General features: G+C 35.5%; 1 protein-coding gene across 3 annotated transcripts in view; it reads right to left on the bottom strand.

The window, feature by feature from the left end:
- The window catches only part of LOC136038838 (FH2 domain-containing protein 1-like), a 129,086-nt gene extending 103,741 nt beyond the window's left edge, over positions 1–25,345 (bottom strand). For 2 of the 3 annotated variants that reach the window (XM_065722249.1, XM_065722251.1), the window contains exon 1: positions 25,149–25,345. The gene's annotated coding sequence lies outside the window, so the exon portion shown is untranslated. Of the gene's footprint in view, positions 1–19,342; positions 19,363–25,148 lie in introns of those variants that run through there. The other variant, XM_065722250.1, reaches the window with a different exon arrangement.
- Positions 25,346–27,242: the final 1,897 nt, after the last annotated feature.

The raw sequence follows: 27,242 nt of genomic DNA, 5'->3' as shown, positions 1-27,242 counted from the left end.
TACACAATGTAATAAGCTGAGAAGTGATGCACCGTGGGATAAACTTATTTCTGAAGATGGATGTAAATCTATATTATGAGCATTTGGCTACTCGAATTTCACCTAAGTAACTGTCCACACTCTCCGCTGTAAAGGTCCAGACTTAATGCATTGATAAGCAATAGATATATTTTTCTTTGTCTCTCTTTTCATCCAGTTTTCATCCAGGGCGATGGCCTTCCCCTTAGCCACGTTGCAGTTTAATTCTGCACAATATTCCCTGTCATTCCTACGAGTCAGTCGAGCAGATATAAAATCTATGTTCTATCTCCCCATCCCCCCTAAGAAAATGACACAATGCATTTGATTTAGACAGAATACAATGGACTTGTATAATTTGAACTATATATTTGCCCATGGGGGTGGAGGGTGGTTGTTAGGTTGGCTTATGTTAGGTTTCCATAATTTTGTTTCTAAAGTATTATTTTATCCTCATGATTTGTTATATTTCGTTAGTTCACTAATGAAATATTATTGCCTAATAACTATTACTTAACTTCACTTCTTGGGTGTGTTTCCAATAACCGACAAGTGCCATTTACTTTTCAAACAGTTCGTGGTAACGAACTGTAGTAAGGAGCGACCCGGCTCAATAGTAACCAAAACTCTAAAAAATGGAATTTTGATACCAATAGCTACATCAAAAGAATCGCATTTTAATGCTGGTTTTAAATATATAAGTTTCATCAAGTTTAGTCTTACCCATCAAAAGTTACGAGCCTGAGAAAATTTGCGTTATTTTAGAAAATAGGGGGAAACGCCCCCTAAAAGTCATAGAATCTTAACGAAAATCACACCATCAGATTCAGCGTATCAGAGAACCCTACTGTAGACGTTTCGAGCTCTTATCTACAAAAATGTGGAATTTTGCATTTTTTGCCAGAAGGCAGATCACGGATGCGTGTTTATTTGTTTTTTTGTTTTTTTTTCCCAGGGGTGATCGTATCGACCCAGTTGTCCTAGAATGTTGCAAGAGGGCTCATTCTAACGGAAATTAAAAGTTCTAGTGCCCTTTTTAAGTGACCAAAAAAATTGGAGGGCACCTAGGCCCCCTCCCACGCTAATTATTTTCCCAAAGTCAACGGATCAAAATTCTGAGATAGCCATTTTATTCAGCGTAGTCGAAAAACCTTATAACTATGTCTTTGGGGACGACTTATTCCCCAACAGTCCCCTTGGGAGGGGCAACAAGTTACAAACTTTGACCTGTGCTTACATATAGTAATGGTTATTGGGAAGTATACAGGCGTTTTCAGGAGGATTTTTTTGGTTTGGGGGAGGGGTTGAGAAGAGGGGGATATGATGGGGGAACTTTCCTTCGAGAATTTGTAATGGGAGAAGAAAATTTCCATGAAGGGAGAGCAGGATTTACTAGCATTATTTAAAAAAAAACAATTAAAAAATAAAAGTGAAAAAGCTTTTTCAGCTGGAAGTAAGGAACAGCAATAAAACTTAAAACAAACAGAAATTATTACCCATATGAGGGGCTCACCTCCTTCTAATACCTCGCTCTTTACGCTAAAGTATTTTCGGTAATTTCAACTACTTATTCTACGGCTTTTGTGATTCAGGGGGTCATTCTTAATGAATTGGGATAAAATTTAAGCTTTAGTGTAAAGAGCGAGGTACTGACGATGGGCGAATCCCCTCATATATGTAATAAAAACATGAGAATACAAAAGTTCTTTACGTAAGCTAATTTATAAGTTACGTAAATCTTTTACCAATAAAAAGATTCGTAAAAAATTAAAAGTTCTAGTTGCCTTTTTAATTAACCAAAAAATCGGGGGGCAACTAGGCTTCGTCCCCCGCTCTTTTTTTCTCAAAATCATTCGATCAAAATTATGAGAAAGCCATTGAGCCAAAAATAAAAATATGCAAATTTCGTTTAGATTATTCCTCTGCGGAGAGCCAAAATCAAAACATGCATTGATTCAAAAACGTTCAGAAATTAAATAAAAAAAAACAAGTTTTTTCAACTGAAAGTAAGGAGTGACATCAAAACTTAAAACGCACAGAAATTACTTCGTATATGAAAGAGGCTGCTTCCTCATCAACGCCCCGCTCTTTACGCTAAAGTTTTTTACTATTTTAGAAAGAAGAATTGAGAGAAAGAGTCAAACTTTAGCGGAAAGAGTGGGGCGTTGATAAGGAAGCAGCCTCTTTCATATACGAAGTAATTTCTGTGCGTTTTAAGTTTTGATGTCACTCCTTACTTTCAGTTGAAAAAACTTGTTTTTTTTTATTTAATAGCAACACTGGGCCGTGGTTCGCTCTTTAAAGGTTGAATATACCGCTGCAACCAAGATAAAGGGAATATTCCAGCTTCGATAGATGCAAAACAATTTCTATCGCATCCAGGTAAATACAAAATCAATGTCCGTTTAATTTTACAAGCATCCCTTCCTTCCTGTATGAAGTGTTTAGTTGCATAAATTTAGGCATTGGCATTTTCCAAAGCCATGAATTATCTCCTTTCTAGGCCCCTTGTACGCTTGAGGTTTCTTTGTCTGTGTTTTCTCACGTCTCGTGAACACAGCTTAAACTTTTTTTAAGCCGATCAAATCACAGTCGCATTTGATTTGGTAGTGTATCCACTCTATTGAAAGTCAGGAGCAGCCGAAGTACTAATGCAATATTAACACGTAGACGTATTAAATATAAGTATAGTTATATAACTATAGCCTTATTTACTCGTATATAGACTGACACATCTTGAAAAATACCTTCTATGGTATTTCTATTGAAAAATGTCGTTTTATTGAAACTCTCTTGAAAATAATTTAAAGAACCAACAAAATCCCCCCAAAGATTTTGAATAATTCATTTTGTTCCACCCTTATATTTTCACGGATTTACGCCGGGGGGGGGGGGGTCTCAGGAATCCCGTTCATCCGATGGCACGTTCCAGGCGTGGCGGAAGTGTGCCAAGCGTTGAGCCAATTGTGGCGGAAATTGAGCTAAATGCTGCGGAACTTTGTGGCACATGTCACGTTCTGAGATGTACACCAGGTGTCAAGAAGTGGACTCCCCCTCGTTGACACCACTGCCCACCACCAGCAGCTTTCAGAAGAAAGGTAGGTATGTTGCATTTTATTTGAGCTACAGTAATAACAGCGTTTTTAATCTATATAATTGGAAACTCAAAGGGAATATGTAGCCCCTCCATCAATCCTAAACCCCCTTTAAACCATATTTTTAAGGAGAAAGATAGATATGTTGAACCTTGTTTGAACTGTAATCATTAAATGACTTTAAATCTGTATGACTAGTCAGTCCAGCGACTCCGACGCATTTTTTCTTATTTCTTGGTTTTTGTCGATTTGCATTTCAGATTTTTTGTTGTTGATAAACATTTGATTGAATATAAGTTTGAAATTTTCTAGTGCATAACCATAGAGGTATTTTTTAAGTTTATATTCGATTACTTTTAATTATTTATGCGTAAGATATGAAGTGATGCCACTTGTTGGTTAGTGTCATCTTTATTTTGTCACACCCCTAGCTGCCTCGTGTATGAATGAATTATGATTATTTTAAATGAGCTTTTTAATCTTCAACGTCTTCACCAAATGTTCCCTCTTTATACGTCAAACAAGGAGGAATAAAGAATTCAGGGGGTTCCAGTTTGATCCCCACTGAAATGTATAAAATTCCATAGACACGAACATTCTGACAATTCAATTACAAAAATACCTTTCAAACGACTATGTACAGTTACCCTCCACCTCCTCCGGATAAATCTCCGGGGCAAAAACTTGCCAAAACAGTAATGTTGTTCCTGTTGTTATTTAACTAAATATTGACAACAACTAAAGGAGGTGCCCACCCCCTAAAACTGGTGAGGTATGATAATTCAGTTATTAAAATACCTTTTAAATGACTACGTACAGTTAACCTCCTCCTCCTCCGGATAAATCTCCGGGCCAAGACCTGAGAAAACAGTAATGTGGTCTCTGTTGTTATTTTAACTAAATATTGACAACAACAAAAAGAAGTATCTACCCCCTAAAACTGATGAGATAAGACATGCATAAAATTCACCATCATTGCTGAGTAAGGAACAGCCTTGAACAATCTCCAAAACACCTATGATATTTTGCTGACATGAGAATTACTACGACCCTGGCAACCCGGGTAGAGCACAAAACCCAAGTTTAATTGTTTGAGGGTGTTCAACTTACATTTCAATTGTGAATGTGTCAAAGTTCAAAAGACAGGCTCTATTAATAGTCATTAGTAAGCAAATTGATCTTCAAATTTACTGCTACGATAATATATGAATTCCAGTATTGTTATATCAAGATGGTACAAGTCAGAGCATGTAATGGTACAAGCCGTAACCAAAATGTGACAACGCTGTTCGTCCGTAAAACCAAGATTCCCAAAGACAGCTGCAACTTCTACGGAAATTCGTACCTTCCTAAGCTAGCAGTCCTAAGGCCGGGTGGATTGATGTGCTGGATTCAGGATCCTTTGTCTGAGAGGGCGAGGGTTCGAATCCTAGTGTGTCCAATTATTTAGTTTGGACGGGAGTCAGTGGCGTGACTCTATAAGCTCAGCCAGAGTCGACCCAGCTCTAAATGGGTACTGGAGAAAATATGGGGAAGGTAAACAGGAAGGGTGTGCGAAAGCACAGGATGGTTGATAAGTTAGTGTGTTAAGCGTTCCGAGTTATATTTTAAGCGGATTTTCACTGAATATTTTCACCCCGTTTCGTTTTAAATGGCGTCCTCTACTATCATAAACCGAATAGGGAGGTATTTTAGGGAATCAAGAGGGAGGAATAGGGAGGTACTAACTAGATAGGGGTTTATTTTTTATTAAAAATTGAATTTATGTTTTTCGTAATTTTTTAAGGCACATAAGTTGGAGCAATATATCACTTAAACAACTCATAAAATCAAAACTAATTTTCACTGTCCTTGGTACTTAAGAGCCAACAACCGTTAGCAGTGCTTGTTAAAAATTTTCTAGTGTGAAAATATAATTAATTACTTATAGACTTATATATTTACATTTTATTTGTATCGTATGAAACTATTAAAAAAATTTTATTTGTAATAGTACAGTTTTGATAAATTAAAGGTAAGCTTGTTTTATGTTGTTCTATTTCTGCTGGGTAATGCTGCGCTTTCACTGGCAAGAGAAGTTTTCAATTTCTCTTCAAAACGCTTCAAAGCGTCAAAGATTCCCCCCTCATCTCCCCCTCCCTCTATCTAAACACAAAAGATTACGAATAAATATATAAATCTAAAACAAACAAAAAGTGGTGTTAACAATAAGGTATTACTGATGTATTATATGTCTATTTTTAATGACTTTCAAATATAAATGCAAAAAGACAGTGATCAAGGGAAACGGCTGGTCTCTAGCCCAGCCTCTGAGGAGACGCTAGGCTGATTTTCTTACCCTAAAAATAAACTGCATTTTGTTTCCTTATATTATGGTAGTGATGGAGGGAGCTGATATTGTCCCCGGTCATTGAGAATCCTAGCTCAAGCACATAGTAAGAACCTCCTCTCTCCCGTAATATTGCTCAAGCTACTGCTAGGAGAATTCCAAATTCAGGACTAAAACTCAAATTTTGCCAAGCAATCTCAAGATCGGTCCCCAGGCCCCAGAATCCAAAGGTTTTGCGATTTTCACTTCAGTTCCTTACATATTCAAGATAGGCCTAATCCACCTATTTTTTGCTAGGTTATGGTCCACCCAGGATTGTCAATTCGAAGGGGAAAATTCCTACATGCCTGATGGAACACCACTTCTGTAATAATGGTTTATATTCCCCCTATAAAGTTTTCCAACAAGAAATCGCTAAGCCCAGACATTTAATCATCGCCTCTTCAGGCCTGGCCACCAAAGTATCAAGATTTGAACGATTTCTTCCAAAATTTTCATGAAGAAAGCCTATGATTATTTCTTAGCCCTCCCCCGCCCTCTGAAGAGTAATCCCTCGCGTGCACTTCATTGGGGTGCTTTACACCGGTGTTTTGGAAAATTAACAGTCTTAAGGAGATATTTTCCGTTCACCATGTTGTGGCTAAGCTTTGCCACATAATTGACGATTATTGTCATGGACGGACCCACCAAACAAAGCCGAAGCTCAAGTCACAAGGACCCATTGCTTTCGAACATGATCTATGTTTCAATTTGTTCCAATTTTCCCGAATGTGTCAAAACAATTTTCAGCTATAAGAGCCATTAAATTTAACTACTCAATTAATAATCACTTTACTCTTTTTTGTGGTTAGAAAAGGACACGATTTTCAATTTAGAAATACAATTAACAAGCTAATAGCGTGTTTTTATCTTGTTTTTATTGTCTTATTCAATTAGGCCCCATATTTTCCGAATTACAGTCATAAAACACCATAAACTATGTTCTTGAAATATATTTATAAGAAGAAAAAAGTTTACTTTCAGGGCCGCTCGATTATCATACATTAATACTCAATATATTAACTATGAAATAAATACATAATAAATTAAGAGAAAAAGAGACATAAGTTTGCGAAAATTCCATAGTTTGATTTTATATTTTTAAGGTTTGATTTTTAATTCATCCTTTAGATTTTCATCTGAATTTTTTTATTATTCTGCACTGAAGACGGTCAAGCAGAGATCTCGATTGAATACTTGCATAGGCCTATCATCAATTAAATAACGACGAAGACCACACTGCCTTTCCAACACCAAAAACAAGAAGAACAATAGGGAATTTCTCAAGACAGTGGGAAACAAATTAGAATGAATATTTCGGCCCTATGTCCAATGGCCTTACTCAGCAATACAAATAAGAAAAAACAACTTACAAGAGGATAAAATCAATAAAACTAAAATGAACAGTTTTTCAAAACAGTCCCAGCATCCTTACCTCAGTGAAGTTCAACCAGGACTGATAAATAAATTGTGATGAAACAAGGCAATTCATTGAAATGAAAGAAAATGATTTAAAAACACGTTTTTAATGCCAGCCTAGCTTTTTTCGCTGCTGATCTCATAGGTCTATTTGTGACAGGTTCTGTGTTAATATCTATTGGTTTTTTATAATATTTCGTAAGGTCATGTTTAATTAAATTTGTGTATAGAGCATTCAGTGAATATTCTCCTAAATCCCTATTTAAGGAAATATTATTATTAATCTTAAGTCTGATTTCAATTGCTTCTCGAACTACTTGCAGATCATTGCTAATAATGGCAGATTCTCTCATTGTTATTTTGTTATTTCCCATTGTTATTTCTCTTGTTTCTTCTTGTATCCTTGTTTCTCTCTTTACGATTTTTTCTGTTTTATCATAATTAGCCAGTGTGGTCTCAAAAATTATTCATTAATTTTAGAAGTTTCTGGAGAGAAAAAGGATCCAAGCTAGTTAATATATGGTTGCTTCTCCTCTGCGAATTTTAGACAATAAAAAGTACAAACATTTAATTCCATTGCATTTGCTTTCCAGATTGCTTCTCCTGTGTGAATTTTAGACAATAACAAGATCTAAGAGGTCATATGCCACTTGTGACGAGGCAAGAAGAACTAAGAGCCAAGAGCTCATATGGTATGAGCTCTAACAAAATTCTATGAATCAATAGATTGATTTAAAAGGAATCAGAGGCTTAATGCCGGTCAGGATTTAAAATAAGAGCTCTGAGTCACGATATCCTTCTAAATATCAAAATTCATTAAGATCCGATCACCCACTCGTAAGTTATAAATACCTAATTTTTTCTAATTTTTCCTCTCCCTTTAGCCCCCCAGATGGTCGAATCTGGGAAAACGACTTTATCAAGTCAATTTGTGCAGCTCCCTGACATGCCTACTAATTTTCATCGTCCTAGCACGTCCAGAAGCACCAAACTCGCCAAATCACTGAGTTTTTATTCTTCCCATCCGGTTTCATCTTGATCTCTCACCTTTAAGTATTTTCTAAGATTTCCGCCACCCTCCCAACTGCGCCCCCCAATGACGCTGGATCCGGTTGAGATTTAAAATAAGAGTTCTGGGTTACGAGGTCCTTCTAAATATAAAGTTTCATGAAGATCCGATCACTCCTTCGTAAGTTAAAAATACGTCATTTTTTCTAGTTTTTCAGAATTACCCCCCCCCCCCAATTGAGCGGATCCGTTCCAATTGTGTAAATCACGTATCTAAGACTTCTGCTTATTTTTCCCACCAAGTTTCATCCCAATCCCTCCAATCTAAGCGTTTTCCATGATTTTAGGCTCCCCCACCCCAAAATCCCCCCAATGTCACCAGATCCGGTCGGGATTTAAAGCGAGAGCTTTGAGACACGATATCCTTCTAAATATCAAATTTCATTGAAATCCGATCACCCGTTCGTAAGTTAAAAATACCTCATTTTTTCTAATTTTTCAGAATTACCCCCCCCCCCCCAACTACCCCAAAGAGAGTGGATCTGTTCCGGCTATGTCAATCATGTATCTAGGACTTGTTCTTATGTTTACCACCAAGTTTCATCCCGATCCCTCCACTCTAAGTGTTTTCCAAAATTTTAGGTTTCCTCCTTCCAACTCCCCCCCCAATGTCACCAGATCCGGTCGGGATTTAAAATAAGAGCTCTGAGACACGATGTTCTTCCAAACATCAAATTTCATTAAGATCTGATCAACCGTTCGTAAGTTAAAAATACTTCAATTTTCCTATTTTTTCCGAATTAACGGGCCCCTCACTCCCCCCCCCCCCCCAGATGGTCAAATCGGTAAACGACTATTTCTAATTTAATATGGTCCGGTCCCTGATACGCCTGCCAAATTTCATCGTCCTAGCTTACCTGGAAGTGCCTAAAGTAGCAAAACCAGGACCGACAGACAGACCGACAGAATTTGCGATTGCTATATGTCACTTGGTTAATACCAAGTGCCATAAAAAGTACAAAAAATTAATTCCATTGCATTTGGTCTCCAGTGTAAAACTTTTAATCAGTAAAAAAAGGAAATTCTGTGAGACACAGGATCTTTGTACTTAGCCCCTCCGTTTCTCTGTGTTGTAATTGTGGTGTTAGGCCTATTCTCCGAGGCTTTCTTTAAAATTCCAGTTTGGGCATCAGATTGCCTTCTTTTGGGCATACAGCCCCCTCTACCTATACGATAACCCACCGCTCCTCCTTCATAATAGCTGATTCGTAATTATACTCTTTACTGCATTTTTTATTTGCCGTAATTTCCCTTTGTCTGCTCAATTTCACATTTGGAAAGAATTTTCCATGGGGAATTGCCGGGGAGAGGGGGGATTTCCATGAGAGAGGACATTTCGGGGGGACTTTCCAGGAGGAGAGAATTTTACAAGGAGATTTTACAAGGAAGTGGGAATGATCTTAGGGGTGGGAATAAGCAGGACCTTCATAAGTTAAAATGCTACAAATAATTATATGTGTGGGTTTTAACATCTCCTTAAAAAAATGACCGACAAAGGTAAAAAGTGAAAAAAGAACTTTAAAAAGGAATTTTTTCGCATGCTTTGGTAAAGATAAAAGCCGAATTATTTATTATGTTTTCTATACCTAACTATTTATCAATTAATTATTTATTATTTTAAAATAAATTTATAATCAGTTTACTAAATTACTATTAAATTAATTAAATTAATACAATTCATTATTCATGCGTAAAGTTTCTTCAAGTCTCGTGTCAAACCCGTGATTAATGTCTTATAGATACTTAATCGTCTATTGATGGATAATTGGCTTCACCTAACCACCTTGAGAAGCTGCTTGATAAAACGTGGCAGAACTTAAGTCTAAGGCACCCTTTGTGTTTTTTATTGGTCTTTGCTAGAGAGCATCTTAAAGGGGGTGGGTGTTAGATGAAAGGTTTTCAAGAACAAACTGAAAAATATAATGCATTTTATTTTCCCCTGTGTTTCCTTTACAATTAAAACTTACTAGAATCATGGCCAGTGTTTTCGTTACACCCTAATCTTCCAAGATTTCTCTAGAGTTCTAAAAAAATTCCCTAAAATTAGCGATAAGGATTTTGCATTAACGTTATCGTATTTACAGCATCCAGATACACATTTTTTGGCACTTCTTATTTAAAATTATCATTTTTATTATTATTATTATATATTATTAAAGGTCTATTATTATTATTATTATTGCCCCACCCAAAAAAAGTCCTGTGTAGGTGTCTGATCTGATTTACGGACGCTAGTTCTCAGGAGATTTCGGAAAGCACAGATTTTATTTGGAAAACATAAAAAAGTTCGTGGATGGTGTGGAATCAGGGCGTATCCAATACTGATGTTCGAGGAGGGGGGTACAAAAATTCGAGAGGAGGAGTTCAAAAGATAATCAGAGGTTACCAATGTCTTTCTGGACAAAAATGTATTTATATGTATTTTTCTTCTGTTACGAGTCGCAAAACATTTCGGGGGGAGGGGTATTTTCAACTCGATAGGCCCTCCTCCTGAATACGACCATGAGTTGAAGCATTGTTCACGTGAGAAGTTTGATAAACAGCTGATGGTCCAAGCGAATATTCACGAAGACAGCAAGTTAAACCAGATTCTCCGAAAATCCCCCCTTTCCGAACTTCCTTCGTCCTCCAAAAATATAGCTAACGTAGTTTCTGTTTGTTTTACATTTTTACCGTTTTAAGCTAATTTCTGTTCGTTCTACTTTATTTTACACAAACTAATTAGCCATTTTATATCGAATAGAAAGCCTATATCTATATCTAATTAAGGAAAACATGTGTTTCGACCTTGCTACATAATTGCCACTTGCAGACCATTAACTAAGTGGGTAGAAAACACAGTATTTGATGTAAAGATGTTTTACAAAAAAAAATTATTTAAATAGCAAAAAAGTAGCTATATTACTACTTATATGTTATCAGGGTCGTGTCTAGTTTGGGGGTACCCCCCCCCTGAAAATTTTTTCTGACTCGTACACAAGTAGCGAAAATTCTGGTAAAATTTTTTTGTGGCGCTTTACAAAGTTACTTTCGTACCCCTCCCCCGAACAAAATCCTGGATACGGCCTGTATGTTATGCAGGGTCGTAACCAGGATTTTTCAGGGGGGGGGCTAAAAAAGGATTTCATTCGGTGGGGAGGGGTCCAAAGGGTCTTTTTCTGGGTGTTAAAACTTAAAAAAAAACTTATCGGAATTTGTTTATATTAATTTTTGTTACGCTTTTACCAGTCGGAAAAAAATTTCGGGGGGGGGGTGAAATCCCCTCCCCTGGTTAGTGCCATGATGCTATGTGTGCTATATTTTTTTTATCATAAGCTTAATTAATTAAGGGGCATATGAAGTAAAAGCTACTATTTAATCCGATGTGATAACCAAATGAGCTGTACACATGTTTTAAACTAGATAAATTAATATCACCTTTAGACTTTCAATTAAGGGGCATAAAATGGAGTTTTTTGATGCAAAAATATTTTGTAAAATAATTATTAATAGCTGTAAAAATATCTATGTTATTATTTATGCGTTAGACATGTTATATTATTACTCTATCAATAACTTAATAGCTATATTACGTAAAAGCTATTATTTATTTTGATGTAATTAAATAAAATCAAATTGACACGTGTTTTAACCTAGCCATGTCAATGTCATCTTTAGATTATCAATTAAGTGCGCAGCATATACAACATTTGACGTGAAGCTAATTTTCGACAAAACAACCAAAGTGAAGCCGGGACTCTAATTCAACAATAGAGGGAGGATCAAAATATATTAGGTGAGGGGTTTTTTTCCTATAAAGTACAGTAGGATAATAAAACTTTCAATGAAGATTTCAGATTATGCTTAGGGGATGTGTTTTCAAGACCATATCTTTAATCCTCCCTGTTTCAAAAGGCTTTGAAAACTGCATAGAAGACCCATCATAGCTGTTTTTATTCAAATCAGAAATATTTATTGTAATTGTAATTTTAACAGTAGTGGGCGGCAAATTGAAAAAAAAAAACAGTGAGAAAAAAATAGGCTTAAAATATATAGTACCCAACAAGTCCTGAAAGATGCTTCTTTCCTTTGAAGGTTTTCTTGTCATTAGGAATCAACATACAATTTACGGACAAAAGGGTTAATAAATTTAACTAATTAGTTTTGTTTAAACGTTTTTATGGCTCAACGTGGCAACAGTGATAAAAATTTGATATCCTCTAGGAACTTCACAATTCTGAATTAATCAAAAGAACATTTAAAAAAAAATCCCGGTTTTCAGGTATGAATAGACCTGAGATGGTCCTGGATTCTAACATGGGTCTAGGGGTGAAATTTCTTATTTTGATGTCCTTGGTACATTATAAGCCTTATAAGACGGACGTTAAAATTGCTACGAGAATCAAGACAAACTGATTAGGCTTCATTTATGCTGTAAATACGTTTCAGAAAGTTTCACTGGCGAATAAGACATTTCCCAAAGAAAAATCAGTGCCCTGAGCAGTATAAGGTCTTTGAAGGAGTGTAAGGTCTTACAATAGACTTTACTAGGTCATAACTTAGACCCTTAATTAATTTTTTCACCTAACTTAATTACTTTTCAAAATATCAAAAAATCCTCATTTTGAATGAAGATTTTATTATCGATTAATCCTTCTTACACAAAATAAAATCATGAACAACATATTACATATATTAATCATACTGTCAATGAAAAAGAGGGGGCGGATTCCCTTTAAATACAAAGTTAATTTATGGTTAGGTACTTATGTGTTATAGCAACCCCACTCAAAAAGTGAATTTAAGTTAATCCTAATGAAATATACGAAAATATGATGAAAATATAATACATCATCAACAAAATTATGGAGACTACAGAAGAAAATTATGGAAAGCAGGCCGCCCAGAATATATTATATTAATACCTAACCAAACCAAAATACGAACTATATATTTCAAAAATTTAATCAAAATATACCTATATAGAAGTTATCTAATCGAAGTTGTTAGCTAATTATCTCCAAACATAGACAAACAAACCAGTTCTACTAAGATCAAAAACTTTAGTAGGGTCGTTATAATACATAAGTACCTATGGTTATTTTAAGTTGTTTGAACTCAGAGAATTACAGTGTAGCATTGACTGAATCGTAAGATCAAAAGTTTCTTGCGAAAAGTTTAAAGTTTTTCATTCAAAAGGTAGTAGTGCTGTTTAATATTTTATTCTGCCTTTTCAGTCCCTTGCTAGTAAGCTTGTCCTATGTAAGTATAAGTATGTTGCCTCCAATTACTTCTATTTCTAAAAAAATATTTCTAATTATTTGAGTATGAAAATATGAGCATAAATTTATAAATCGCCAAATTTTTCTTGTCCCATTTTTCTTGTCAATTTCCTTATTTGTTGTCTGTTTTTACCTAGTGGGGGAATTAATTATTGAGAATATTAAAATTATAAATTTTAAAGTACATATGGTTATTTAAGGTACTATATTTTTATAATGTTCTTCTTTGCATTGAATTCAACGAGAGATTGGAAACATATCTCTTAAGAAAAAGATAATCTCTTTAAAAAAGGATCAATTATAATGAAAAATCAATCCCCCACTGAAAATAATCAGAAAATACAACTGTGAAGCATATCATATTTTTTTTTCTGGCCCCGTTATACAAAGTGGTTCAGAGAGGGGGGCAGCTGCCTCGAGCACCTTGGCTGGAAGGGGCGCCGTTACTGGGGGTTGCCCACTTTGATCAAGTATTCCACTTTTATTCGCTTTTTTTCTTATATTTGAGTCGGGAGGGGGGCGCTGTAGTCAATTTTTACCATGCGCAAGAATCACTAGGAACGGGTTTATATGGAATTAGAATCCATTCCTGAAGTCCCACTTACCTAGCTCATTTACTATCAATAAAACACAAATCCTGACATCTATAATTTAATCTTATAACCCTCCCTCGTCGAAATGAAATCTTGATCACCATGTTTTTGTTTTAAGTTTTAATGTCACTCTTTACACTCTTTACTTTTTAGGAGATTTTTTAATGAATTCATCAAAGGCTGGCAACCTACCAGTGGCTTCAATTCACGTAAATGTTGGGGGAGGGGATAAATATGTTTGTAGTATCTAAGGGGGTAATTTGCTGCTTTTCCTATATTTTTTTCAGTAAAAATACCAAGAAACGCAATTTCAAACGAAAATATCCCCCCAAAAAGATATTTTTCAAATCTAAGGGTGTATGAGCCCCTCCACAATTGACACCATCCCAAACTAACCTCTCTCTGTCTCATTACAAAAGCAAAAGTATAGACTAATAATTACGAAAAATCAATGCATCGCTTCGCGTTCGCTCTTAATGTACGTTTTAAATGTCTCCCTTGCACTTAAACATAATAATTTCCACTTATAACCGCTATGAGTCAGACTTCCGTCATTTCACGATTTTTGACTCTAATCAACTTCTTTTTTTATCTATACATCATGAAGGTCGTCCATCCAAAATCATAGATAGATATAGATAAAACATATATATATATATATATATATATATATATATATATATATATATATATATATATATATATATATATATATATATATATATATATATATATATACATATATCTTGCAAACAAAGCGTCTTCGGGTCATGACAAAAAAAACATTTAACACACAAATCATAACACACGTAACAATAGCAAAACATAGTGAATAACAACAACAATAAACTAACAATTTCAAAAAACAAAAACATGCCTAATAAGACATATAATGCCCATAATAGATAGATTGATAGATATTTACTGCTTTAAAAACCCATGGGCCATGGTTACAAAAAGGAAAAATAACAAAGAAAATAGCCAACACACATTCAATAGTGCTTCCGGAACTCATCCCTCTCTTCAAAAAATAGTTCTCTGTGGATCATTCCCAATTTAGTATATTTTCCTGTCTTTTTTATTCTCCCATAGGCTTTTGAGAAGCCTATGAGAAGATTACATTTTTTGTCCATGGTCTTAATTTTAAGAAGACTATGTCAATAAGGCTAGGAATAAGTGAAGATGAAAAGGTGAAGTTGGGTAACGACAAGATTGATCAGGTGGACAGGTTCACTTACCTTGGTAGTGTTATCAAACACTTCATGGTAAACCCGTCTCAATAGTAACCGAAACTCTAAAAAACGGATTTTGATACCAATAGATACATCAAAGGAACTGTATTATTATGCTGACTTCAACTATATAAGTTGCATCAAGTTTAGTCCTACCCATCAAAAGTTACGAGCCTGAGAATATTTGCCTTATTTTCGAAAAAAGGGGGAATCACCCCCTAAAAGTCATAAAATCATAATGAAAATCACACCATCAGATTTAGCGTATCAGAGAAACCTACAGTAGAGGGTTGCAAGCTCCTATCTGCAAAAATGTGGAATTTTGTATTTTATGCCGAAGAAATGTACAAAAAATTGGAGGGCAACTAGGCCCCCTCCCCCACTCATTTTTTCCCAAAATCACCCGATCAAAATTTGTAGATAGCCATTTTGTTCAGCATAGTCGAAAAATCTAATAAATATGTCTTTGAGGATGGCTTAATCCCCTACAGTCCCTGGGAGAAGGGCTGCAATTTGTGGACTTTTCCCATTGTCTTCATATATTATTGCTTATTGGGAAGTATACAGACGCTTTCAGGGGGATTTTTTCTGGTGGGGGGAGTCAGGGGGAGAAGGTTAAGTGGGAGGATCTTTCCAAGGAGGAATCTTTCATGGGGAGAAGGAATTTTCTATGACGGGGGACCAGATTTCCAGCATTATTCTAAAAAAAACGATCAGAAATCAAATAAAAAAAGTTTTTTCAACTGAAAACAAGGAGCAACATTAAAACTTAAAGCGAACAGAGATTTTTACGTACATAAGGGAGTTCCCCCCTCGTCAACTCCTCGCTCTTTTCTCGAACTTTAGCGTAAAGAGCGAGGCATTGACGAGGGGGAACACTCACGAAGTAATAATTTCTGTTCGTTTTAAGTTTCAATGTTGCTCCTTACTTTCAGTTGAAAATACTCGTTTTTTAAAATTAATATTAGTAAAGAAGGGGGGATCAGTAAAGATGTTAAATTAGAATAGCCAAGGCCCAAGGTGTTTTTCACAGGTAAAAAAAAATGGAAGAATAGGAAGATAAGTCGGCAAATCAAGATTAGAATATTGGAAGCTACAGTGATGACAGTGGTCAAATATATAAAGGGGCTCCGAAAAGAATTAAGATTTGCTGGATGTTTTCCAGAAAAATTGACTACGGATTGTTCTGAGCACCCTGCTAACTGACCGTATTTCAAACAGTAGGCTGTAAGAAGAGTGTGGTTCAACCCCGCTTTCTAGGGCTATAATGAGAGAAAGGTTGAGATGGCTTGGGCACGTTCTGCGGATGAAGGATGACAGGTTGCCGAAGATTGTCCTTCTCGGTCAACCGTCTAGGGCAAAACGGAAAGCAGGTCATCCGCAGTTGGGGTGGGAAGATGTCATAAAGAAAGATTTAAAAGAAACGGAAACTTCCTTAGAGGGTGGCTTTTAATAGATTGGGATGGAGGAGGAGAGTGCATTGCTTTTTTGGCCTCAGGCAGTTTGGTGCTGCGGGGAGTTGTTAGTAGTTGCAGTATTAGCATAGTATTTTGATCTGTCACTGAGACCAACCGCTCACTTGACCCTACATACCTAGAAAATAATTCTTCCCTTAAATCCTGTAATTCGGGGCACAGAAAACCATGAAGTGAAGCAGATCTTCACGATTATCTCCACACATGGAGCACAAGTAAGGACCATCCATTCAATGGGCGTTTTAGGGGGACAGAGGGGACACTTTTCCCACACGCAGAAATTTAAGGGGTGTAAATTTTCAGATAAATAATCTATGGTTAAAATCATTTTATAATTTTTGAAACTTTGTTTTTATTAAGGTAAGGTAGGGATGCAGTTAATAAAGTAATTATTACATTATTAATTAATTAATAAGACAGAAATAATTTTAAAAGTAACTAAATAATAAGAAAATTAAATTAACATTATAATAATCAAAAAATAAATTATTAATTAATAAATAAGCGAAAAAATTTCTGTTAATAAATGAAAATTTAGTAAAATTTGGTATGAAAGTTTTTAAGGGACAGTTGGGGAGGGGGCTGATCAACATTATGCCCCAGGCACAAGAGAGACCAGAACCGCCACTGCATCCATTACCCTTACGGATATTTTCCACAGCGTAAGTTAAAGCGTATTCGGGCTCTTATGAAATCACTCTAGTCAATAAACAGATTAGTCATTGTCACCTTTTACCCATTAATAGGAATAATCCGGATCAAGTTCTGACTATGTCGTTTTCCTGTAATTTAGACGACAGGTAGCTCAAACCCTTTATTAGGCCCATACGCAGAAATATACTTGAGGGGGGACGGTTTCAGAAAAACAGCAAAAATAGGCAAATTGTGTCAAAATTATCAGAAACCATTGAGTAATCCTCCAAATTTCGGGAGTAGTACAGGAGTCTGAAGGTAGCTCGGAACGTACTTGCCTGTCTCTTGTTTGTAACAGCGGATGAATTTGATTTGGAGGGGTAGGAACAAATTTCAGAAAAGGGGGGAAAAGGAGTTTGTTTGTGAACAATATTATTGAACAATCATAGAAAATGGGAAATAATTGCCAAAAATTACATTTTTTGTATTTAGACCCCTATCCCCTCCTACAAACAAACAAATAAGGACACCTTTCTTTTATTTCGGAAGGACCCATCCGTCAATTCTTGTCATCAAAACATTAACCCGAAAGGATTGTCGAGTCTTCCCAAACTTTATGTAAGTAAAGAGCTATAAGTCATTTAGTGATTATAGTCCAATCTTATATTCGCGGAGAAAGTAAAGAGAAGAGCTTTCCCACGTTGGTTGGCGGATCTGAACCAAAATTGTTGGGAACTGTAATCGAATGGTCAAACTATTCTTTTGGGGTCAAAACTGTCAAAAGTAATTATGTGATATCAATCAGGTTACAGGGGAACAAGAGTAACTGTCCTAGTCTGACAATTTCCAGCCATAGTGCAATAAGGGGGTTTCCCGAACTCATATCATAAGGGCGTATACCATGAGATGTGACCGGATCCTTACCAAACTGGGAGGTAAGTATAAGCTAGTGTCGTAATTAGCCTATACCATTTGGGTGGCCTGGGACTGAGCTCACTTCGAGGGTGAGAGGCAGGTAACAGCTACCTAGGGATAGCAGCAAATACCTAGTTTTGGATTATCAGGGGTCCAACATCAGCCTGACCTACATGGGGCGGTTTGGAACCATTGAGAGAGAAAGTGTCCTTCCATTCTTGTCAGAGTGACATCCATCATAAAAGGTAGGCAGATTGAAGTCCCACTTGGTCGGAAGTATGACCTAGTGTCCTAATTGTACGTTTTCTGGGTCCAGAGCCGATCCTACATCTATCGATAAGAGGAAAGTGGGGGCCAAGTTTGGTATGAACGCCATGTTGACAGGGGACACCTAGTTGACAGGGTATCCCAATGAAATGGTGAATATAGTGACGGAATGCTTCCTTGTTGACTGGGATACCCAGTTTAAGAGGTTTAAGCATTCGCAACACATTTTCAATTTCTAAGGAATGGGAATCAAGTTATCAGTGACGACAGGGGAGATTAATTAAATAACGGAAAACACATTTTAACTAACAATTTATAAAACAAGATCCATGGGATCCTTTTATTAATCTGTTGGGAATTTCACCCCTACTACTTAAATAATAATAATAACTACTTATTTTCAGCCCATAATAAACAACAATAAAAAATGGAGTTGTAAATTATGAAAAGAAAGGATACCATAATGAAAACCAAAACAATCAACTATGAAAACATGAGACAGGACCATAATATGGCTGAGACTTTGAAATTTTAGATTCGGAAATTGCTGAAATTGCAGATTTTCAATGTTATGGTGGCAATTAAAGCGAAAATTTCGACTGAATTTTTCTGAAAATAAGCTTAATGAAGGGAATTTAAACAAACCCATCAATAGTTTTAAGGCAGAGAAAAGAATTCCCTTATGTATACTTGGAAGACAAATAAATAGAAAAATGATACCATATGAAGCCAGAGAGTGAAAAGTGGGAGCGTGCGAAATAGAGTCAAAAGCATTTGACAAATCAAGACCACATGTATACAGGCCATCAAGTTTTTACAATCATTTATAATATGCAGAACGCACAAAAATATCCAAAAAATTGAGAAAACACATAAAACAAGGAAAACAAAAATCGACATAGCCTATGTACAATGCATGGTGACCAAAATACTTAATAATGAAATTGAGAAGCAAAAAGAGACAAAAACATAAAAATAACAAAATATTTCAGAAATACTATAATCCAGATTTATAATCTATGTTTTCACATATCTTGGCAGTGACTAACTTGTATTGCAACGACATTTAAAGATAACAAGAAATTACGAATTTTAGGAATGAGTAAAAACTTACGCAGGAAAAACATCCGAAACATTTAATTAAAGGTCTAAAACAAAAGCAGTGATTAACATTTCATATAGCAACAAATGTTAAAAGGGTCCGTTGAACCGTTCAACAATCAAGTTGTCGTTCAACGGTCAGATTTTGAACGGAAATGTTCAACGGTCCTCTGGGGGAGGGGAGTAAATTTGGTGTAGGAAAAGAAAACAGTAATGGCTACAGACTTTGGCAATTTTGTAGGCATAACAATCTAATTATAACCAATACGGTGTTTGGTCATAAAATGGCCCATAAGTTAACATGTTATTCACGTGATGGTAAGACAACAAACCTTATTGATCATGTTATAGCAAACCGAAGGCTGGCAGGATCAATACAAGATATTAGGGTATATAGGAGTGCTGTTATTGATTGTTAAAAGTGAAGATCACCATCTTGTAGTGTCTAGGGTTAATTTAAAGCTGAAATTTCGGAAGGGTAACTACTTCCGGGAAGTTATGAAGTTGGTAAACTTCAGGATAAGAATTTAAGAGAAACTTTCCAGGAACAGTTGAATAATAAACTTGAAAGTTTAAAATTCGAAAATGTGGAAGATTGTTGGAATAACTTTAGAAAAAAACAATTTGTGAAGTTGCTGATGGTGTCTTAGGAACGAAAGTCAATACTAATGCTAGGAATATTACGCTTTATGTTTAATAGAGAGGAGAAGGGGTATGTACGAGAAGAATTATCTGAGTGATAGATCATATGAAAACAAAAGGATATAAAGAAAGCGGAAAAAGCATTAAAATATGAACTGAATATGAGACCATGGATAAAATTGCTGAGGATCTGGAAGCTGCAGCTAGACGGCATAATAGTAAAATATTGTACAGGCATGTTAACAAATTGAGAGGGAGTAGTCAATCCGAACTTGTAAAGATAGGAACGGGGATACAATTAGTGATAAGGAAAAAGTTAGAGTGAGATGGGCAGAACATTTTGAGAGTATGCTAAACCAAGATACAATTGCAGAAAAAGATATAGAGGAAAATTAAAAAGTTTGTGATACCTTGGATGTGAAGGAAGATTTGCTATGTGAGAAAGAATTAGCGACAGTACTGAAAGGATTAAAAAATAATAAGGCTCCAGGTTTTGATAGTGTGGTAAATGAGTTTCTTAAATATGATGGCTCTGAGGTTAGAAAAGTGTTACTGAAGATTATGAATATGATTGTTGAAAAAGGGGAAGTACCTAACGATTTTAGGAAAACCTTAATTTAAACCACTGCATAAGAAAGATGATAAGAGTGAGTGTCGTAATTATCGAGGCATTAGTCTGGTCCCTGTAGGTAGCAAATTACTTAGTAATATGATACTTTTTAGACTGAGAGATTGCTGTAGACAAAGTTTTAAGAGAAGCACAGTGCGGTTTTAGTAAAGGTAGAGGATGTGTCGAACAAATTTTCACTCTTAGGTTAATAATTTAGAAGTACCTTCGTTGTCGAACACCTTTGGTCCTCAGTTTTATAGATTATGAGCAAGAGTTCGATTCTGTTGATAGAAGAGCTTTAGCAAAGGTCTTATCCTTGTATGATATACCAGACAAATACATTAAAGTTGTTAATTAAAGTGGGTATGATATACCAGACAAATACATTAAAGTTGTTAATTAAAGTGGTAAAGTGGTACGAGAATTAACACTGCTACTGTTAAGGTAGAAAATGAGGTTAGCAGCTGGTTTTGTATTAAATCAGAATTTAAGCAGGGTTGTGTTCTATCCCCCTTTATTTGTATCATTTTGATGAACTTTGTCTTAAGGAGCTCAGGAAAGGCAATGGGAGACTACGAAAGCAAATGGGGAGGAAAACTTTTTTGAAATTAGATTCTACTGATGATTTAAGCATCCTTGATGAACGTGTGAGCAAAACGAATGAACTTTTAGAGGTTTTGCGAGTTCAGGGTACTAAAATAGGTTTACAAAGTAATGTTAAGAAGAAGTCACTAAGCATAGGAATAAGTGAAAATGAAGAGGTGACGTTGGGTAACGAAAAGATTGATCAGGTGGGCAGCTCCACTTACCTTGGTAGTATTATAAGTAAAGACGGTGGGAGCAGAGAAGATGTTAAAGTAGAATAGCCAAGCTTCGGGGTATTTTTTCACAGTTGAAAAAAAGTTTGGAAGAATAGCGGAAATCTTTTGGCATTTAAATACGACATGTATTACTTGTATAGTACTTCCGTATTAGCCAGGACACACTCGAGAGGTTTGCTGAATGTGAGGTCTAAGAAAACCGGTTTCATAGCCACAAAGACAAGTGACGGGGGACAGAATGCATTGGACTTGTATAATTTGAGCTAATATTTGTACATTAGGGGGATGAGGTTACGTTACTTTACCCGTAACTCGTCCTAATGTGCAAATATATAGCCCAAATTATATTATTACATAAACTAAAGTGTTATCATATTTTGGAATATTTCATTAGGATTAACCTAACTTCACGGGTAACTAACCTCTATAGTCAGAATTGCAACCTGAATCCAAATTCAACATTCATTTGCGTGTGAGACGAACTTTATCCCCGCTCATATATAAACCAATACAAGGTATATTCTAATTCAGGGCATATATTTGCACATTAGGGGTATGTGGTAAAGGTCATTTCTGACGCAAACTAATGTTAAATATGAATTCAGGATGCAATTCTAACTATAGAGGTAAGTTTGAACTTCTAATAGATTGCTCTATTCTTCACATTAATATAGGTACAAATACGAACCAAAATAAGCTGCAATGTTTTGTTATATGGAGGAGGAAGGGAGGTAAGGACATTGAAAAACCTTCCCGGGGCCTACTTTGGTAATTTGTTTATTTACTGTTTGTTGTGACAACTAAGAATAAGATACTTTTAGAATCGCAGCTTCGGCATAAGCCTATAATTGGGACTATAGGAAACAGGTAAAAAAACAAACAACAAACAATTCTTACTTCATAATACACAGAAAATGGAGGTTAACATATTTTGACTATAGTTCCACTGTACCTATTTCATAATATGCATAAAACTGTAGTTAACACATTTTGACTGTAGTTCTTCTTTTATCCTCCGCCCCCCTCGTAATTATGGACAAATATATACCCTAAATTGTATAAATGCAAAGAATTTGTCCACTGTTTTGATAAAACGGTAAATCAATTTTGATGAAAGAGTGACGTAAGGACAATTCAATGTATATTTACAATTCAGGGTATCAGGGCCGTATCCAGGATTTTTTTTGTCAGGGGAGGGGGGGTTACACACAAAAATCAGTAAACGTATCACAGTTCATATAATTGACTTATTACCAATAAAGTGGAAATATCACTCGATGCCTTTTTTTATGCTCTTTACGAATATAATAATCGCTTCTATCGCAAATTCAAATTTAAGGACTCTTTGACCTAACCCAGCTATAAATAGTTGAGAAAATGAAGTATTGTTTTGTCAAAAATGACCGAGAAAACGGCGCTGATAAAACGTTGTATTGTCGAAAACAATTGATAACTCATATTTTAATTGAAAATTTGTGATTTTTAAGAGCTCAAAAAGTGCCTAAACTTGAACTTACGATAGAAAAGAGTATTATATTCGTAAAAAGCATAAAAAAAGGCATCGACTGGTATGTTCACTTAATTGGTAAGTCAATTATATTAATTTTAGATTTACCCGAAAATCTAAAAAAAACATAAGCAATTTGTTTGCATCCATTTTTGTTACATTTTTACGAGTCAGACAAAGATTTCAGGGGAGGGGCTCAAGTCCCTTAACCCCCCTAAATACGGCCTTGCAGGGTATATAGGCGATCTGTCACAAGGTGGAAGGGATAAAATAAAATTGCGACGAAATTAAATATTATATTTGGATTTACAGCGAAAATTTGCTTCTAAAAATAGGTTTATTTCTTAATTAGCCTACTTCTATAATCGTTGAATAAACATTTACCTAATCATTAAGCTAGCAACCACTACATATAAAAAGGACGTTGAATGAGGAATTTATCAGTACTTATGATACTTGTATGATATACCCCCTACCTAATATTCTTCTAATATGTTTTTCTGACGCTCAATCCTAATGAAATATACTAAAATAAAATAAAAATATAATACTCTAGCAACAAATTTGGGCTATATATTTGCATGTTAGGGGGGGGGGGTATAGTATCTGCAAGCCAAATGGGTTAGGTACATTTATTCTGCATAATATTATGGGAGAGGAAGTTGGAAACGAAAATGGAGATGAGCTTGTAAGATTTGTTTTCTAACTTCACACTGTCCAAATACTTTGCCCCTCCTCCTAATGTGCTAATATAGCCTATAGCTCAAATTATAGTAGCCTATTTTCCATCTATTTTCTCACTTCTTTTTGTCTGGTCTCAAGCTAAGCTGAAAGAAACTAACAAAAAAAAACCGGGGTACTTGTGTATTATTCAGAACACACTCAATAAGTGAAGTTATGTTCGTTCGAGAAACAAATTGCAGGTAAATTTTAATTAAATATCTGGTACTTGTTCATTATTCAATTGATTCAGTTAAATTCAGAACACACTCAAGAATTTTGCTGAGAAAACCCGGTTTCATAGTCACAACGACAAAACTCAATTTAGTTTATGAAGATTTTGCGTTAGGTATTTGATATAACACACCCCACCCCACCCCACCCCAGCCCCTAGTGTGCAAATATACAGCCCAATCTTTTGATAAAGCTAATAAAATAAACAATATATGATAAAAACATAATAATTTATTAGGAAAATTTTTAAATTACAACTTAAATGTAAAATTACTTGTAAAATTACACGCAAATTGACTTTTTTTCAAACATGGCCTATTGTTACACTTCCAAAAATGTTCCTTGTCGTAAGGGTATAAAGTCATGTTTTGTCCATTGACGCACTATTTTGTTGTGGACAACAACCCCTTATCCTGGAAAAAATAGGCCTAATTGCTTCTTTTTCAGTCTTTGGCAAATCCCAAATCTTCATTTCAAAATCCATGTTCACACACTATCTTCTATCACTATGCGCAGCAAACCAAATTGAGGTAGATAACTTCGAAGACCACACTGCCTTTCCATGACGAAAGTAAAACTGTTCTAAATAGGGATGATACCTTTTTATTGACGGTGAAATATAAAATTATTTAACTGGATGTTTTACTGCTGATGATGAACATTGTATATGTGTTCGAAATATCCAGTTAAATAATTTTATATTTCACTGTCAATAAAAAGGTATCATCCCTATTTTGAACTGTTTTACTTTTACCAAATTGAGTTTTGTCTTTGTGGCTATGAAACCGGATTTTTCTCAGCAAAATTCTTGAGTGTGTTCTGAATTGAATCAGTTGAATAATGAACAAGTACCAAATATTTAATTAAAATGTACCTGCATAGTAGTTTGTTTCATGAAAGAACCTAACTTTACTTATTGAGTGTGTTCTGAATAATACACAAGTACAAAAACTGGTTCTATAATGCGTCAATGAATGAACAACTTGAGCGGTAGGGGGTTTATCAAAAAAGCACTCTTACCCTTTTTTTATTAGGCTATAATGCTCCCTGCAGAAGAGGGCATAGACAAAGCATTCACAGGTTTCGGTGGAAGGCCTACCTGAATGTTTCTTAACACTTTAATTAATTCAATTCAACGCTATCCATAAGAATTTAAACACAATTCTTACCCAAAAGTGACCATATGAGATATTATCCAAACCAGAGAAGGACTTCAAAAAATATCTGACACACACTCAAAACATGTTAGACACACTGCCTTCGTTCATCTCCCTAATGTAAGATCTCCAGGCAAGAGCTCGCATCTCATTAAAAATCACACACCGGCGCTATGTTTTTGAGACTCGAAAACATCAAAAATCACAAGGTCCAATCTTAAAATGGCATTACCATAAAATGAAATTCCATTACTCATCCTAGCATTGAACTATGCCTTAACATACGTAACTAAGCTATCGTTCATTGACTTGCGAACTGTAAAAAAGGATGCAATTATCGTACATTAATCACGATAGGAATTTTGTTCGGGGTTGGGGGGATAATCATAGAAAAAAACATTTCATTGCATAATTTGACCATGCAGTATAGATAATTTTGGATTTTGGGGGAAATCTGTGCCTAGAGCCCCTCCCCAGCATTCTTAGATGATTCAAGATTCCCTTTTGAACAAATTTTGCATATTTTGTCGGGGGCAGGGTTTAAGAGGCTCATTCCTCATCCCAATATTGAATTAAGCATTGTGTTACGTAACGAAGCTATCGTTTATTGACTTACGAGCTGTAAAAAAGGATGCAATTATCGTATAATAATCAGGATATAATTTTTTTCGGGGGGGGGGTAACCATATAAAAAACATGTCATTACGTTTCTCGAGCATGCAGTATAGATAATTTGGATTTTGGGTGAGATCTGGGTCCAGAGCCCCTCCTCTGCGTTCTTGAATGATTTAAAATTCCCTTTAGAACAAATTCTGCACATTTATGTTGGGGGCAGGGTTTCCAAGGCTCATTGATCATCCAAATACTGGATTATGCCATGTGTTGCGTAACTAAGCTATCGTTTATTGACTAATAACTAATAACTATATGCCTATATTGACTATGTATATAGTTAATATAGTCAATATCACTATGCATATAAGTATATATTAAATAAAAAAACTAGTTTTTTTAACTGAAAGTAAGGAGCGACATTAAAGCTTAAGACGAATAGAAATTACTCCGTGTATGAAAGGGTGTATTACTCCGTGTCCCTTCTCAACGTCCCGCTCTTTCAAACAGTTCGTGGTAACTAACTGTAGTAAGGAGCGAACCGGCTCAATAGTAAACGAAACATTTAAGAACGAGATTTTGATGCTAATTTGATGCCACCCCCTGGAAGTCATAGAATCTTAACGAAAATCACACCATCGCATTCAGCGTATCAGAGAACCCTCGAGCAAAAATTTCATGCTCCCATCTACAAAACTGTGGAATTTCGTATTTTTTGCCAGAAGACAGATCACGGGTGCGTGTTTATTTGTTTATTTGTTTTTTGTTGTTTTTTTTCCTTTTCCCCTGGGGTCAACGTATCAACCAAGTGGTCCTAGAATGTTGCAAGAGGGCTCATTCTAATGGAAATGATAAGTTCTAGTGCCCTTTTTAAGTGACCAAAAAAATTTTAGGGCACCTAGGCCCCCTCCCATGCTAATTTTTTTCCCAAAGTCAACGGATCAAAATTTTGAGATATCCATTTTGTTCCACATAGTCGAAAACCATAATAACTATGTCTTTGCGTATGACTCCCCCACAGTCCCTGGAGGAGGGGCTGCAAGTTACAAACTTTGACCAGTGTTTACATACAGTAATGGTTATTGGGAAGCGTAAAGACGTTTTCAGGGGAATTATTTTGGTTCGGGGGTGGGGTTGAGGGGAGATGGCTATGTGGGAGGATCTTTCCTTGGAGGAATATGCCATGGGGGAAGAGAAATTCAATGAAGAGGGCGCATGATTTTCTAGCATTACTATAAAAAAAAACAATGAAAAAATAAACATTAAAAAGTTTTTTTCAATTGAAAGTAAGGAGTAGCATTAAAACTTAAAACGAACAGAGATTATATCGCATATGAAGTTCTAAAAATACTTTAGCATAAAGAGCAAGGTATTTAGGAGGTAATAAATACCTCGCTCTTTATGCTAAAGTATTTTTAGTAATTTCAACTGTTTATTCTACGGCCTTTCTGATACAGGGGTCATTCATAAGGGATTCGGACAAAACTTAAGATT

This window comes from Artemia franciscana, chromosome 18 (genome assembly GCF_032884065.1).
Source record: "Artemia franciscana chromosome 18, ASM3288406v1, whole genome shotgun sequence".
NCBI lineage: Eukaryota > Metazoa > Arthropoda > Branchiopoda > Anostraca > Artemiidae > Artemia > Artemia franciscana.
This window is presented reverse-complemented; position numbering and strand designations above follow the sequence as displayed.